Genomic DNA, 16717 nt, shown 5'->3' with positions numbered 1-16717 from the left:
ACTAATCCTGCAGAGAGCGACAGCCTAGCGAGCTCAGGTCGAGCGCAGAGATTCCAGAACACACCGATGATGATAGCCTGGATGACGATGTGCGCGGCGAAGCAAGCTGGCGGCACATAGCATCTGGTGCATAACCACTGAGGAGAATATTCACATACGGCTGCTAATGTCTGCCTTAGTCATAGCTTACAACACTGAAAATATTACCAAAAGAACTAGAGAATGCTCCGTTTCATGAGGCGAAATTTTTATTCCGTCCCTTGTGCATCTAACTGGCTAGCATAAAATCATTTTTGCATTTAGTACTTCCCTACGTATCATCCATATGGGATCCAAGTACTGAAGTTTCAGTCAGCAGCTAGAAATTATCTAAAATACGGCGCACGGGAAAATGTTTCTGTTTTATAACTGGTATCGAGCAGCCAGTGTTTGCGAGATGAAAACAACCTCGGTCTTACATCTCTTATGACACGGCGCAAAATCGACGGTTTGTGTTTACTGCATATAATATGTTCACACAGCACGCTACGCAACGCATTACTAACTCCTCCTTAACACTGCGTTTAGATCATGTTTACAAAGTTTCCGTTCTTTCATGCAAAACTCGGTACTTTTAAAGCAAAGCTTTACTAATCCCGTCGAGCGGTTTCACCCTGGCGAAGGATTGGACATTCATTTTACCCGTGGCAACGCATCACGTAACTCGCCGGGCCGAGCTCTACCGACAAACGCGTTCGCTAGCCGCCGTCGCAGTGACGCCGCGGCCGGCAGGCGCATCCGCTCTCAGCCGCTGGATAGTCGCCTGACCACGTGACTCGACGCGCGCATGCGAACTTGGCCATGAATCAGAGCAAGCCGGAGTTGTCTTCTCTTCTCTGAGCATTGCACAGAGGCTGGAGGCTTTCAGTCATCGTCGGAAAGAGGCTTCTGACCACCCGTCGGATATAGCCCTGCGATCTGCTTCACTGAAAAGGGTCCGGTAAGCCAAGCCGGTGAAGCTGGCGTCAAAGACTGAGGAAGAGCGAGCCGTTCGGCTCGGAATATGCCGGTGGCGGGGCTGCAACCGTAGACAAAGGCAGGCTTTGGGCAAATAGTAAAATAATTATAGCTAAGGCAAACGTTAACCAACTGAAACCATGCCTTAAAGAGGCTGAGACAAGCTTTTAGCTATGCAAATCTATGGTTGGCTGAGCTAGGCCGCAGCCATTTCTTTTTTCATTCCTTTATCCCGGCTACCAGCAGGCGCTAGCAGCTTATCCATTTTATATCGTCAAAAATAAAAACGCGGATTGATTTTGTTACACGGGTTTATTATTACGTCTTAAGTATTTGTGTTTTCTATAAAAAGACGTTGCTTTTCGCGAATTCCACTTGATCACTGCGTGATATTGTTTATTTGTATATTTTGCTACGCATTCCAGAGAAACTTACAATTCCTTCTTAAAAAAAGGTGAGAGAAGCGCAAGAGTTAAAAGTCCGTCTATCCTTCGCAGAAACTGCGTCTAGTCGATCGCCGAAACTTCAGACACCCAAATCGAAAACAAAGAACAAACCCATGCGAACTTTTTCGTGTACAAGTGAACGCACCTTCGAACAATCTAAATATATACCCACGCCTGGATTACGACATAAGTGTAAACTATTGTACCACTTCTTAATGATTGATGCGTGTATTGTCTCATCTAGAAGCATTACTTTATAGCAATTCTCTGACGATATGGGCTTTATTAGGATGTTTGGGCTGGACGTTTTACAATTGTCCTGTCCTCTTTTACCCACTTACCTGTTCGTCATGATTGATTAATTATGAGATTAACCCGCCGACGCTACAAAGGCGATGGGTCTCGCCGTTGTAAAGGACCGGGGATTAATTTTGCCCACCCGGGGATCTTTAACCTGCGCCGAAATCTCGAACGCACGGGTGTTTTCGTTTTTTGCGTCTGTCAACTTCCCTTTTCAATGCATTTGCTTTGGCGGTATTTAAAAAAGTGCCCGTCACCACAGCTTTTTCGAAGAGCTCCGCATTTTGATTCTTACAAGTGCTTTAAAGGAAACCTGATGCGTTGCAAAAGATGCAAATAACATTGCAAAGAACATTGAAACGTAGGTGGTAAAAATTACTGGGTATGATTAGAACTACCTAAGAATGTGAGGGGGATAGCCTTATTCCACCTTGCGTGGACCTGCTTTTGAACTTCCACTTGAACGTTGTGGCAACACCGGTCAGGAGCAACACCGGTTCGTCCCTTCCATGCATTAACATCTGAAAGTGGATTGGGTTGCACGTGCTGCAGCGCCCTTTGGCGGCGCTATTTCTCTTTCCCGGTGCGTCATTACCTTATCGCGCTCACTTCGACCCCAACTTGAACATTTTTGCACCACCTATTTCCTGAACCTTCCAACAAGCGCACTTGAAACCTTATCTGAGGCTTTCACTATTACACCTTATTATTTTGCGGTTGGGAATGTGTAAGTATTGCAGCCACACATTCTGTAACGCGTATTGGTTGCCGCACAAAATTAACCCATGTTGAAGCATTAAAACACTCAGAGATCCGAGCGGGTAAGGAATATTGATATCGTTTCAATAGGCAAAAAGACATCCTTTCTTTGTTTTGTTCAGGGCAAGCGAAGCTTCCGCGACGATGCCGTGAGTGATTGACAGACACGTTTCTAAATAACAAAATAAACACTAGTACAACTCAACGCCCTTACGTGTTTACTTACATCGCTGCATCGATGAACCGAGCGACACAGAATGCACGGAGCAGCATAAAAACTGCGAAATCGTACGCGACGTGACTGATGCCACTGAAACCTGCTGAAGGTATAGCATAATCGCCGGCAGTAGTTGCGTTGACCACTGCTACCAATGAACGGCAGCTAAAGCTGGAAGTGCGCAAATACTGCCTTCTTTGTACACCGATTGTGCGTACGGCTACTCTCCGCACTTGCAATTTTATGGGTCGCGTCGACGTGAACACTTTTCGTCTCTAGTTTGCCGCGAATCCTCTGTACCTCTGAGTCTAATTCATGCATCTCGAAAAAAAAAAAAACACTGCAATTGCCTACTAAGCCGACTCTATCGTTACGTCGAGTGTAAATTCCTCGTCATAAATAGTCACTTCACAGTGAAGTTTTAAACTTCACAGAACTGCCGTAGGCTCACTAGACTATGGCTGTTCCTGGAGAGAGTCTGGTTGCAGAAAACGGCTGAAATTCCTGCGTAATCTAAGCTATTAGAAAACAAATGTGAAAATTAGTCGCTAATGCGACTGCAATATTACGCCGCGTTTTAACTACTTTTCATGCTGATGTAGTTCACAGTGAACTTGTAATTATTGTGGAATTTTTAAATGGTGTCGAACCTCGGCTTCTTCGGCAGAAGAATAAGACTGCCGCATGTTTGTCTGCAAAATTGAAACTCTGGCTCTTCCAAGTTTCGTTCAGCGAGTGAAATAGGGAGTATGCTGTATCGCAAAAGCCAACAAACGTGTTTTGATTGCTGCATAGATGCGTCAATTAAGGTAAAACTCCCCACAGCTTCGTTGCACATCGTTTTTCACAGGGTAGAAGTGGTGCTCATTTGATTTTTGCGCACTAACAACTAAACCACGTAGTCTTTTTGGAATCTAGGTCACCGAAATCACCCAGGCCGGGTGATTACCTGTGCACGAGCCAGAAGGGAGAGAGAACCACTTGTTTTTTTATTCTCACGCCTTTATGACACCCCCCATAGAGCGAAATGTCGTAGTTTTGAACGCCTCTGGTAAAAAGAAAATAACCAGAATGCTGCCCCTTTCGGTTACGTATAATTTTTCGCCTCAAATTCGAAATCACTTGTGTTATCAATTTTTATTTGTATGGACGGCGTGCAGTAGTAGTTGGCACGCGACCCTCGTGACATAAAATCCGCACACGAGATGCGCAACCAAAAAAGCCGATTTGGTTTTCCGGGTATCCTTCTTAATAAAAGTAGAATTTAGGCAGCCAAGCAACACGTAAAATGCAGCTTCACCAAAGCAAAATTCACACTCCTTAAAAACAAAGATTTTTTTGGTATCAATTTTTTCACGAACCTAAAAACGCACAAGTGACTCCTACAAGCGAGCAGCACGCTTTCATGACACACTCGTCGAAAGTATGTTGTCACGTCACGCCGTAAAGCTTCGCAAGGCACCTTAGTTACGGCACTTATGTTGCACAAGGGTGGTGATGCGTTGAAGTTAAATCCGTAAACTCTCTTTCAAAATTTTTTTCGATGTTTTGAATTACTAAAAATCACATTTTTTGCAGTGGTCAGGAGACGGAAGAAGGATGCTGGCAGTACGGTTATGGTCCGTAAAAATAGTTTTATCAGCACCCCCAAAATAAATTAGAGGGACGCACTCCATCAAACAAATTTCTGACTTTAAGGTAAATCGCACGTTCTTTCCGTATACCACTCTTCAATTTTGCGAGACCTAAGCTGTGTAGTCGGGTCAAATGTGCTGCAGAGGAAGCTCCTTCCAGTTAGTTCAAAGAAGTAGTGCTTAAACGTAGTTATGTTCAATGAGATAGAGGGAACGTGTTAGATTCCAGATAAAGCACAGCTGGACAAAGGAGTGGTATTGATGGTGTCGATAAAAACCAGAAAGCTTAGTTGCCGTTTACTCCCGTGCGCACTTTTTGCAATGAACTGGGAGCACTCTTCGTAGAGCCAATATTGAGCGAGTTTTTTTACCAGAGTGAATTGAAGTTGGAACCACTGCCAGGGTTCTGGCAAGACGAAGACGTCTTGCCTGCCTTTCTGGCTCTTCCCTCCACGAAACAGAGCAGCAAAATCTGAACTGAACTCTTTTCATACGGCTAACTTAAAAGCAGCCTTCTTGACGTACTTTTTGTCTGTCTAGGACAGAAGCTGGTCGATCCCGGAAGCGCGAATCAGCTTTCACTTCGCTCAGTCTCACGTCTTTTTCGAGCTTCTTTAACGATCAATTTGCCCTATCTGTGTGGAGACTGCAAATGGGTTCGCTTTCATCTACCGATCAAAAAATCGTTTGCCTCAATCGATCGTACAATCCCGTGTGAATCTGTGCTTTTGCAGAAAAATTACGCGAACTTTCAGTATTCTTTTTATGCATTTTGGTAACGGGACTTCATGTTCGTATGAGCACTCTTTTCGTATTTGCAGAGATCGCCGTTTCACGAAAGGCACGGTGAGTCAGCCGTTTTTGCAGCTCCATTGAGAACACAAACATCGGTACTAAGAACAGTACGTTCTCTATTGAGTATGAAGAACTAACGCTTATGATTTTTTTTCGCTGTATGAAGTCATCTGATTGATTCGATACAGAGAACTCACATACGAAAAATTGTAGGACAGCTATGCACTACTATTGTTGTAGTGAATACGGAAACATTTGTGTTGAATTGAGGAACTATAGCCCTCATGCAAAAGTGCCGCCATCTGTCGGAACCAAGCGAACCGTCCTTTCGACGCCATGTTAAAAGGTAGCGCCAGTCGCGGATACGCGGACTACATGTGTGTTTCTTTTTTGTGCCGTGTTGATACGCTGCCCGCCTTGGGCTATTTCATTGCAAATTATTACTGATGAAATGGGGTGTGGACTTGTCCGTGTTTCCGAGGTCCCCCGGCTGCTTCGAAGAGACATACTAGTAATGCGTCAAAAACGCAATCTCAAAGGCACCAAGAGCGGTGTCACAAACTTGCCACCAAAGAAAGCATCTTCAGTGAAGTGCTGTAAACAAACCCTGGCTGTAAGGATGTTTCAGGGGGCGGTGGATTTTACGGGAATCTGCCTTGCCTTACGTGCCTGTTCACCACTGGGAACACAGTGAAATGACACCTTGAAAATGAGATCACGTGGTGGTTGCCCTGAGGAGCAAGAAAACTAGCCTCTTTAACATGTATTCCGAACTGAAAATTTCAGCTCGATTGTAACCTCAAATACGATATGATGGGTTCTTTCATTGCAGCTTGTGACGAGGAATCGTTCATAAAATGAAAGGGGGTTTGACAGTTGTCACCACACAGAACAACATCGTCAACAAAACAGCCTTGCCCTTCTCCCTCCTCCTAATTTCACTACCACGTCAAGCCCGCACTGAAAGCGTTGTTCGAAATTTTATTAGTGCGCTAATCACCTAACGAAATCATCCAGACTTACTCGGATATAAATCTACCAAACTGCCCGTTTTGAAATCTTGTCCTTATAGCTTTACGTCACGTTTGCACGGAGTGTTTTGTGAACGGCGCGTTTCCTCCTCTCTTCTTGTCTAACTACACCAGATAATCGTCATTTATGGCAAGACCAATCACAGATCACGTAATAATGGGGGTTTGGCACAGAGTTTATCCAGGTGACCACTCGAGCTCCTTACACGTACCATTTTGTGCGAAAAGAGTGTGCATAAATCGCGTTCGAACCTTACTGCGGAAAATTGTCTTCATCGTGGGCACGTAAAAAACTGATTCTTGCTAACAGTCAATACGGAACACTTGGTCACTATGAGGATGCCAGGGTTCGGTGGTGTGAACAACCAGACGTGGGCGCAAGGTCAATGACGACAGAGTCACAACCAGAAGGAAGGCAAAACGCAGATGCACACATTATGCACTCGGGGAAAACGGGGATGCGCAATACGGGATAGGAAAAAAATTAAAAAATAAAATATTGAAACACAATGGAAGAAGTAAGCGTGACGAAGTCATTCCCTGCCGCAGTTCGGTGGCGATTCGTGAGAAGGAGCACAAGCGTGAACAAACACAGAGCGCTCTCACTTATGTAGTCCGTTGTGACTCGGTGACGAGTGACGAAGGTGGTTCCACGCTGACCGGAACGGACGGCGAAGCCACCAGGCGCAGCAGGACAGGTTTCCGGGCGTGGTTGTCAGGTGCAGTGGCGAATACGGCTGGTGACCTGGGGGCGCCTGGTGATGTCTCGCGCCATCACACGGGCGCCATCGATGGATGTATTCACTGCTCTATGCCTTCGCACCACGAATATTCGTCCGCCGAAGAGCCGCGTCGCCTTTCTTCTCGTGTTTCTCCTCTTGCCTTCTTCAGGCGCATAGCCCTATGCGGGTGATTGGCCGCGTTTCCTTCCGTTGTTTCGTTTACTGCACCTCCTCCTTCTCAGTCGAAATCATGACATTGGATAATTTTGCCAAAAGGAAAGCTGACCAGTCGTCCTTTTCCGTCTGTGAAGAAGGCGCAAGTCTCGACCAGTCACCCCAGAGGTGACGTTCGAAGAGGCGGGGGTCGGCCATCTTTCACTTGTAACGAGCAAGCGACTTCGATGCAGGAGGTGTGTACCAAGCGCTTGCACGCTTAGCACAGTTGTGTGCCCGAAATAGAATGTCACTCCCGACTGAACATGCAACACAACGGATTCCTCGAATACCACAAGCCAAATTTCTGCAGCTTGCGAGGAGATAGCAGAGAAGCCCACTGTATCTAAGATAATACGTTTGTTAATTTTTGACTGGTTTGAAATTCCGTTTTGTTTTTTTATGAATGAAAACATTAGTCCTAAATTAAGGTACACACGTGTCTGGAATTTTTATTTCCCTTGAGACAGGTTTGGGGTTTGTGCTGTGAAAATCTGCGCCTCGACGTAAAGCAACTAGACGACAAACTAGTGGTCACCTATAGAACGCTCATAGGCAACGACTCGGAGCTTGTGCCTCTTTTGGAACTCGCAAAACCACGGCCATAGTCTGACGAGAATTTCTTCTATGACGCCTTGCCCCTCCTGTTGTACCCCAGGCCTGTCTAACGGTGGTGGTGCCAGTTTCGCACTTATTTCTGGCTGTGTCGTGCGATAGGTGGCGTAGCTCACATTTCGGGTTGCATGCATGATCTGCAGCGGCTATTCTATTGCCACATTGGGTGCATGAGTCCGATTTACGTGAGTGGCATACATTGACACTGTGGCCGATATCATCATATCATCACAGTTTTTTAAGGATTTGCGGTAAGCGCAAAAATGGGCTATTGTCCGCAATACGTTAATGTAAAAGGCCGTGTGCGGTCTCTTGAAATGCATTACCGCTGCCGTGAAGTTGCCTAGTCGTGATATTGTATCGTGCTTTCCTGCTGCTTTGTAGTCTATAATGGCGTCATTGGTCAGCCAATCGGTTATTTCTACTACTTTCCGCGCTACCGTAATTGGCAATGGTTTGTGAGGTACGAAGTGAAACTGAGAACGTTCCGGCCCACCTGTATTTGACGGATTGATGTAAGTTGGTTGATTAGCTCATCATGGTCCGTGGTGGTTACAGGTAGGTGCAGACTGTACGTGGGCAGAGATCTTGCTCCCCAAGTCTCAAAGGGGCATTTTCATTGCTATCGACATGGATACAGCAGCGTCAGAGTCTAGATGTAGCCAGATTGCTAGATGTAGCCAGTCTCAGGGCCTATGCATTATTATGAAGTCCGTCTCCGGCAGCTCTGGTGACTTGAGGCTTGCGTGTTTCTTGCTCCTTGATGGTTGCTCCTTCATGTTGGTATTGCTGGAGGCAGTGCTCTCCATCGAAAATTGTTTGCCCGTGGTAGCATCAGCGGTCATTCACTTCTGTTCTTTTTTCTTTTTGGCAGCCCTTCTTCTATTAACTTTCTTCCTCCGTAGTGAATGATACATTGTTCTTTCGCTCTGTGTGTCGTAGCTCACATAGCTCACGCGCTCTTGATTCTGCCATGCCCTCGGCGATGTGCCCAAATTGTTGACGGTTACTGGTCTGTTTTGATGATTTTGCTGTGTGGTGATGTGGAGAGCAACCCTGGTCCAGACTTTGAAGAACTTATAAATATTATACTAGCGGAACTAAATCAATCTAAAAAGGAACAAAAGAAACGCGACACCATACTTTCAGATATTAACAAAAAACTTTCCAAACTATTCGAAGTATTAAAGGTATCAAAGGCGAACGAAGAAAAAATAAAGAAGCTGGAGGGAACAATAGGGTGCGTAGAAAAGGCTTTCACCGGACAAGACAACAAGCTTGTCGATTACGAAGATCGTTCGAGAAGCAATAATTTGGTCGTATTCGGCATACCGGAAGGCCCAGACAAAAGCAGAAAAATTCTGGAAGACAAAGTTATTCCTAAAGTTTTCCAAGACACCCTAAAGGTCGCAGTTACTTCCGTGAAGCGCATTATTAGAATTGGCCGGGTGAATGAACAACGCCCAAGGCCGGTCATTGTGCGGTTGTAAAATTACAACGAGAAACTTGCGCTTTTCAAGAAGTGTAGCATGCTAGAAGATTCCGGTGTATCAATATCTCGCGATTACTCGCAAGCGACAGTTCAACTACAAAAAAAGCTCTGGAAAAGAGTAAAGGAGAACAGACGTCAGGGTGATAAGACGAACTTAGTTTATGATAAGCTATACATCAATGATGACGTCTAAGTATGGGATGATCGACTCAAAACCACAGAAAACTGCTGCGCAGCGCTGCGCGCTCAGAAGATTGACTTCACGCTGAAGAACAAACCTTACGCGCACAAGCGGCTTCGTTTGTTAAACCTTAATGCACACAGCCTGCGTAATAAATAAGTACAGTTTGAACACGTTCTGCTATCCTATGACCCTCACATAGCCATTATTTAAGAAACCTGGTTACCCCCTGACGATCCAGATAGTTGCATGTTTCGGCCTTTATTTACGTGCTATCGTAAGGATCGTAAAACAAGGGGCGGTGGCACTGCAGTTTTTGTCAAAAGTGGTGGGCCGTAGTATCGATTCCCTGAGGTCGATGTCTACCACGAGAGTGGGCTTTGCAAATGTGAATTTTAGGTAACCAAATCATTGTCGTAGGTCTGTACCGAACGCCCAATGCTGAGACAGATTTTTTTTTTAAACTTTAAGACCAGTTAAATCAGTATCACAACCAATTCTTTTTAATTGTTGGGGATTTCAACCTGCCTAGTATTAATTGGGAAACGCTAAAGTGCGGCCCCACAGACATGCCGAATTCTGACATTTTTGTTGGCATGCTCTTCGCGTTTAATCTGACTCAAACCGCTTTGCTTCCCACTCGGGTGACACGCGGTACATCTTCGATTCTAGATCTCGTCTTGTGCTCCTCAACTATAACTGATATTATTACCGACATTTGTGAGGGAATTTCAGATCATAAGTTGCTATACATTATGTCATTACTCCCACGTCAATCCAGCCCACCCCAATGCAAATCTATTATTATAAAGCAGTACACATCTGCAGATGATGTAAACATAACTAATTATCTCGAAGAACCCATTGTTTTGTTTGATGATAGTGACGACGTTATTACGTTATGGACAAACTTCGAAGCTCACTGTCATTTCTTTATATTACATTTTATTTTAGATAAAGTAAAAAAAAGTTGGCAGCACGAATCCGTGGCAAAATAGAGAAATAATTCATGTGAAGCGCAAATTAAATGCTTGTGGAAACGTTCCAATGCTGCTCAAGCAGACATTTTTGATTTACAGGCTACATTAGAGTCCAAATTAGCTGCCTCTAGGGATCACTACTTTAATGTCACACTCAATCGTTTTGTATGTGAAAGTCCCTCTAAATTTTGGCAATTTTTCCAGAATAAGGGTGGCACGAGGCTTGATCAAACCGCCAAAGGTGATCGTGTACTTACTGATCCAAGAGAAATGGTTGAGATGTTTAACGAGTATTTCCAAAGTGTGTTTTCAATGTGAGATCCTTTAAACGGTGATGTTTGTAAAAATGGTGATTGTGGTGTCATTCGAATTTCTTTGGAAGGTGTCACCGAATTTCTTTTGCGATTAAATCAGAAAAAATCGACAGGCCCTGACGATATCCATTCCGCATTTCTCAGACGTTATGCTACACTGTTAGCCAGGTTCCTTGTAGTCATTTTTCAGAAATCTGTTTCATCTGGGGCGATACCTGATGATTGCCGTATTGCACGTGTGACTCCTGTTTTTAAGAAGGGTAACCGTCTCAATTTTTGTAACTATCGGCCCATCTATCTCACCGGTCATTGTTGCAAAGTGCTAGAATTTATTATCGCAAAATATCTCAATAACGTTCTTCAATCCCAAAATATTCTCACTGAACACCAACACGGTTTCCGACAAGGTCTTTCTATTACTACGCTGTTATTAACTACAATTGACCATTTCGGCCCTGGCGTCGTCATTTGACGACACAACACATAATATCCTCTAGCGCCTTAACAATAAAACCAAAACTGTTAGTTTTCAGGGTAAGAGTTGCCTCTAGCGATAGACATCACCATTGTTGAGATTACGCGAGGCTGGACGATATGAAAAAGACGAACCTTCCGCGGACACAGGGTACGACGATCGTGCGGGTAAGGAAACGGAATTTCCGGTTCGTCAAAATGTCTATAAATCTGCAAATACTTGGATTACCAGCTTTATATTTTTTTCTGTAAGATCAGAGTGTCAAGGCTTTCCAACAAATAGACAAAAAACCGTTTTTACAAAAATGAAAATTTTTAGTTGCCTAATGACCTAATTGCCTCTAAATTAATTGTATGACATGCCTAATTGCCTGTCATGCCTGCCCTAATTGTCATGCCTGTCCTGTCCCAGCCCAATTGCCTGTCATGCCTCTACTTGCGTTACTTGCACTATTCGCGTAATTTATCATTTCTGTGCTGCTGATGTCCAAAGCTATAAAATAACGCTGTGTCTAAAGGTACGTCGGACGTACCCGCAGTATTTTTTAAAGATACGTCGGACGTACCCCCCAAAATTTCTTAGGGATACGCCGGACGTACCCGCAAAGTTTTTTAAAGTTACGTCGGACGTACCCGCAAGATTTCGTAGATACGTCGGACGTACCCGCAAGATTTTTTAAAGATACTTCGGACGTATCCGCGAACCCTTTTTAAGTATGTCGGTGCATTCGGTTTCACTCGGGCCAGCCACATGCAGCGTACTTTCAGCGTTTTCTCATGCATGGCGACGCGAGCTGACGCCCGAGCGACGCCGATGTCTACGCTCGCCAGGTATCGGCATCGACGCAGCGCTAGAGAAGAGCACCGGAAAGCAGGCAACAGCGTCCGTCTTCGCTTGGTTTGGGGTCGTTCCTTTCAGCAGGAAACAATCACTTTCTTTTTAACTTATGGTAATCGGTTGCCTTGAGACAAATTGCAAGCTATTTCTGTTCACAAACGCTCATCTATTTGTGGCTTGTTCGGCTTTCATTGGGGAGATCGGGGATCTGCGATAGCTTTGTGTGAGTTAAATGAGGAAGCTCTGGTTACACCGCATCCAGTATTAGCATAATGCGGCTTGTCTGCAAGATTGGTGCGTGACGAGCAAGCGTTACCAACGCCAGTATTCTAGCAGCGCATTCCATTCCATTCGTAGCTGCCGTGGCTTGCGCAGGGGAGACCGGAGATGTCCGATAGCTTTTTTTGACTCAAATAAGGGAGCTGTGGTTACGTCGCTTGTGGCACTAGCATTATTGTCCTCGGCTCCAAGATCGGTGCGCAAATAACAAGCTTTTCCACTGCTCAAATCTCTCAAATACGACCAAAAGAAAGAACACCCGACACTATTCGTGGGCAGCCTCGGTTGGTACACCGAATTCTTCGAGGCTCCTCGTTTCCTTCCTCGCGTGGTCGAGCGTTTGAGAACCGGCCTTCGGTTTTGAAAGTCCGTGGTTCGAATCCTGGCGAAGCTCCGGATTTTTTTTTTTCTGCGGGGGTTTGATTAGTTTTTTTCACAGGGTACAGACAGGGTGCCAGAGTACCCTGCCTTTCAACCTACAAATGACGTTCGACGGTAACCTCAGTATCAAGGCAGCGCTGAAATTTGTTTTTCTTACAATTTGAATTCATGAACGTGCAGTCGGTACGCAACATGAAGGTTCTATCAAGTAGCAAGTAAAGCAGTTGTGTGAGGTGCGTCTTCGTTTATCATTCTATCTTATTCTGTTCTGATTTGACCGTGAAGGCTCGAGATACATTTCGCAGCATTTCAATATTTGCCCACCAACATACTTTGCAATAAATAAAGACGCCAAGTGATTTTTTTTGCTAAACCTAAAGTCTTGATAATTGCAGTTCAAGAAGCGTCAATAACTGCTCATGAATGACTCCAACAGGATGGCATACGTGTCCAGCAATGCCCGCCGACGCAGCTCATAAACGACTCCAACGCGCGACTTCGCCGCGCGTTGGAGTCGCGCGACTTCGCCAGTCTCATGCGGTTACTCGCCCTCTCCTGCGGGCCCGCGCATTGACGCCGAACGACGCCGACGTTCGCGTGACGTGTGATTTCGCCCCCATGTGGTTACAGCTTTAAACATATGATGGGGGAAAAAAAGAAAGAAATCCTCGCATCCCACATAATATTTTGTTTCCCTCTTGCCGTAACCCGTAGTGGTCCGCATTCGATCTCTGACCTCAGCGAAGGCTCTAACTGCCCTTTCAAATAAGGTGCAACTAGTGAACACGACAAAAAAAAAAACATTCTGTGTCAGGTTAGGCATCGTTAGATTCTTGGCTTATACAACATACGCGTGATCGTTTTGCCGTCGATGGTTCGAGATAACCACGCTAGTTTCGAGCAACGCCACTTTCGAGCCACTCTGGGCACTGTACGTCCGACGTATCTTTAAAAACTCTTGCGGATATGTCTCACGTATCTTTAATGAATAGAGCTCCGTACAGTTTTTTTTTTTTGCAATCAGAAGCGGCATGCATGAAACCAGCTGATCGGACGCCATTTGCTGTTGTGTAAAGGTAACTTAAGAATGTTGTATTCGCCGGTTCAGATCTCATGATGTAGTAGTTTTTTCTATTTTTTACTTTGCTGGAGTGTTTTAATAGCTTTACTTCACGCCCGTTTTACAATTCACGCGGTGACAGCAGTTACAGTTGGCATTAAAGCGCCGTATCAGCTCGCTAAGGTGGCCCAGAGGTTCTAGTGAAACCGAATACACCGACGCACTTTAAAACCGTTTCGCCGATACGTCAGAAGTATCTTTAAGGAATCTTGCGGGTACGTCCGACATATCTTTAAGAAACCTTGCGGGTACGTCCGATGTATTTTTAAGAAATCTTGCGGGTACGTCCGACGTATCCTTAAGAAATATTGCGGGTACGTCCGACGTATCTTTAAGAAATTTTTCGGGTACGTCCGACGTACCTTTAGACAAAGCGATAAAATAAATGAATGTTTGGCGGTATTCCCGCTTTGAATTGTAGTCTCCATGGTTTCTTTTTGCATCACCTCCTCTTCTCCGTCGTGCGCGTAATGAATGACCTGGCTGGTGGTGTTCGCAATTTTAACTGCCGTTTTCTTGGTTTCTTCTTCCATCTCATGGTCCTCGTCGTCGGCTATTCTCTTCTCCACTGACCGCAGCCAAGGGTACCAGCGGGCGACAAGTAGGCCGTGCGCTTCGTTCAGCTCGTAGTACCTTCCGGGTATGTTTCCAATCAGGACTAGCGACCGTCGTTACGTGTTGTGGACTGCAGATCAAGATCCTTATAGTAGTCTTTATGTACCGGTCACATCCTGGTATCCACGTGGTTAGCTTCACTTAACGGAAACTTGGAGAAACTTTTATTATCTACCTCACAAATAACTGAAATTAGAAATTTCATCTGATAACTAATCTATGAGATTGATAATTTTTCTACTAGAAATGCATATCAAAGTGATTACATATATAGGCTAGAGGTCGTAATCAGTGTTTTGAATAGCGGGCGACTGCGATAGTGACCGCGTGCTACACCGGAGGGGTCGCCTTCCATCGCCTTGCGCTATAACATGCCTCGAGCTCTGAAGACACCTAGAGCCTAAAAATGTTTCTTTCGCTGACATGAAAAATAAATGCAACCCAGCCTTACAAGTTCTCCTTAAAAAGAAGGGGAATGCTCAAGCGGTTTCTCTACTTTATAACCTTGCCAGTCTAGCTCCTTGCGTTAGACACACTGGCTTGATGCTGGCACACTAAATGAGCATGCGCACCAGCGTTAAGTGTTCTTGTTGCGGACACTCGAAATGGGCAGGATGAGAGGTCTGTCCGCACACGGGCGCCTACATTCTCTGCATTTTCTCCGCAGAGGGAAAAGTAAAATATAATCGGAAATAGACAAATACATATCGTTTTCCCCGTACGTTGGCAGATTCGGAGAGATTAGAGCTCGTTGGTGTAGTTTATGCAACAGAAGAGAGTGACGAAAAGCACGCAAACGGATACCAACGTACAGTGGAACCCCGGGTATATGACCCTGGGGTTTCACGACAACCCGGGTATTACGACGGCCCAGCGTAGTCCCTGCAAAGTCCCCGTATGAATAATGCATTAAAAACCTCAGTTATCCGATGCGATATCAAGCCCGACCCGCGTTATCCGACTACCCAGGCCAAGCCCGCCACCGGCCGGCGAACGAACGCTAAGTGCCGCTAGCCTGTTCCGCGCGCCTTGAGCCGCTTCATTAGTCGTCTCTGGTGTAGCTTTCTTCTCCTGGATAGCTTCTTCTGATATAGCTTTCATCTTTTGTGTCTCTCCCCTCGAGCAGCCGTCCGCTTCTCTGCACAACCGCTTTCCGCCTGTCTTCGCTTGTGTCTTTTCTCAGGGACAGAGTGCAGGCAGGGGCAGTGTGCAGGCGTTCGTTTCTCCCATACAGCAGTGAATTGCCAACGAGGGTGTGCCGACAGCTTAGGCTTCAATATTTAAACTTTGTCAGTACCGTAACGATGTTTTTCTTTGTGTGCAGTAACGTCGATGTTACGGAAGCGAAACGCTGTCTCGCTCGGCGATGAGGTAAACGTCTGAGAATACAGTGTACCGTGATTCCCACTGGCTGGCGGGAATCGCAGCAGTGGACTGCGGTACAAGTATATTTTAATACAGCGTGATTGCAACCTACAGTGCAATATTGTTTTCGTACTTACTTTCTTTCAGTGGCTTGGGTTTCACAGCACCTGAAGGCATCATTTTGTGTTTACATTAAAGTTTCTTGCACATCCGTCGCCCGAACCGGTATTTACAGGCGTAATTGTTGTTCGGGTTTTATGACGCCCGTATTTTATGACACTTATCACTTCCTGAGAAAGTCGTATAATCAGGGTTCTACCTATACTCAACTACCCACACACATTTTCGATGTGACTATGTTCATGTTCAGGGTATACGAACTTCACTTAAACGGGAACCCCACTCGTTGCGGTTCTTTGGTACTGGGCCTAGTGAATTGTTTACCTGCATATTACAATAGATCTGCTGTGATGGGTTGACGAGTAATGTTATTTAAATTTAAGATAAGTAATCCCTCCGCAATGCTGCTCCTACCTTTTTTTGCAGGAGTAGGAGTCCAGTTTACAGGAAGTGAACCAGGGATATCCTACAACCTATTAAAATTCTCTAGCATCAGGTGTGTTGTTTAAGGTACTGATTTGCCGCACACACAAACATAATGGTAGTGTGAGTAGGAAGAAGCAAAGTAAGTTTCCAATCTTCACTTCGCACACTGTGTCTGCCTCAATGAACTGAGCACCAGAACCTTGTTTTCCGCCGTCTGTTTAAAGGAGCCATGAAGAGAAAACACAAGTTTGGTTCATTCAAAAGATTGTCTCGTTAGAATCATACTGACACCACTTTTAAAGTAAACTTCGCTCAAATAAGCTACATAATTAGGAAAAACGGGAATGGTCATGCGACCCACCAGCTCATTTCCCGCAACAGAACCTATGATGTCACATGAACTA

The sequence above is a fragment of the Haemaphysalis longicornis genome, unplaced genomic scaffold, assembly GCF_048455015.1.
Source record: "Haemaphysalis longicornis isolate Haplotype H1 unplaced genomic scaffold, Haemaphysalis longicornis Haplotype H1 scaffold_6, whole genome shotgun sequence".
NCBI classification, from domain to species: domain Eukaryota; kingdom Metazoa; phylum Arthropoda; class Arachnida; order Ixodida; family Ixodidae; genus Haemaphysalis; species Haemaphysalis longicornis.
Note: the sequence above shows the minus strand (reverse complement) of the source record.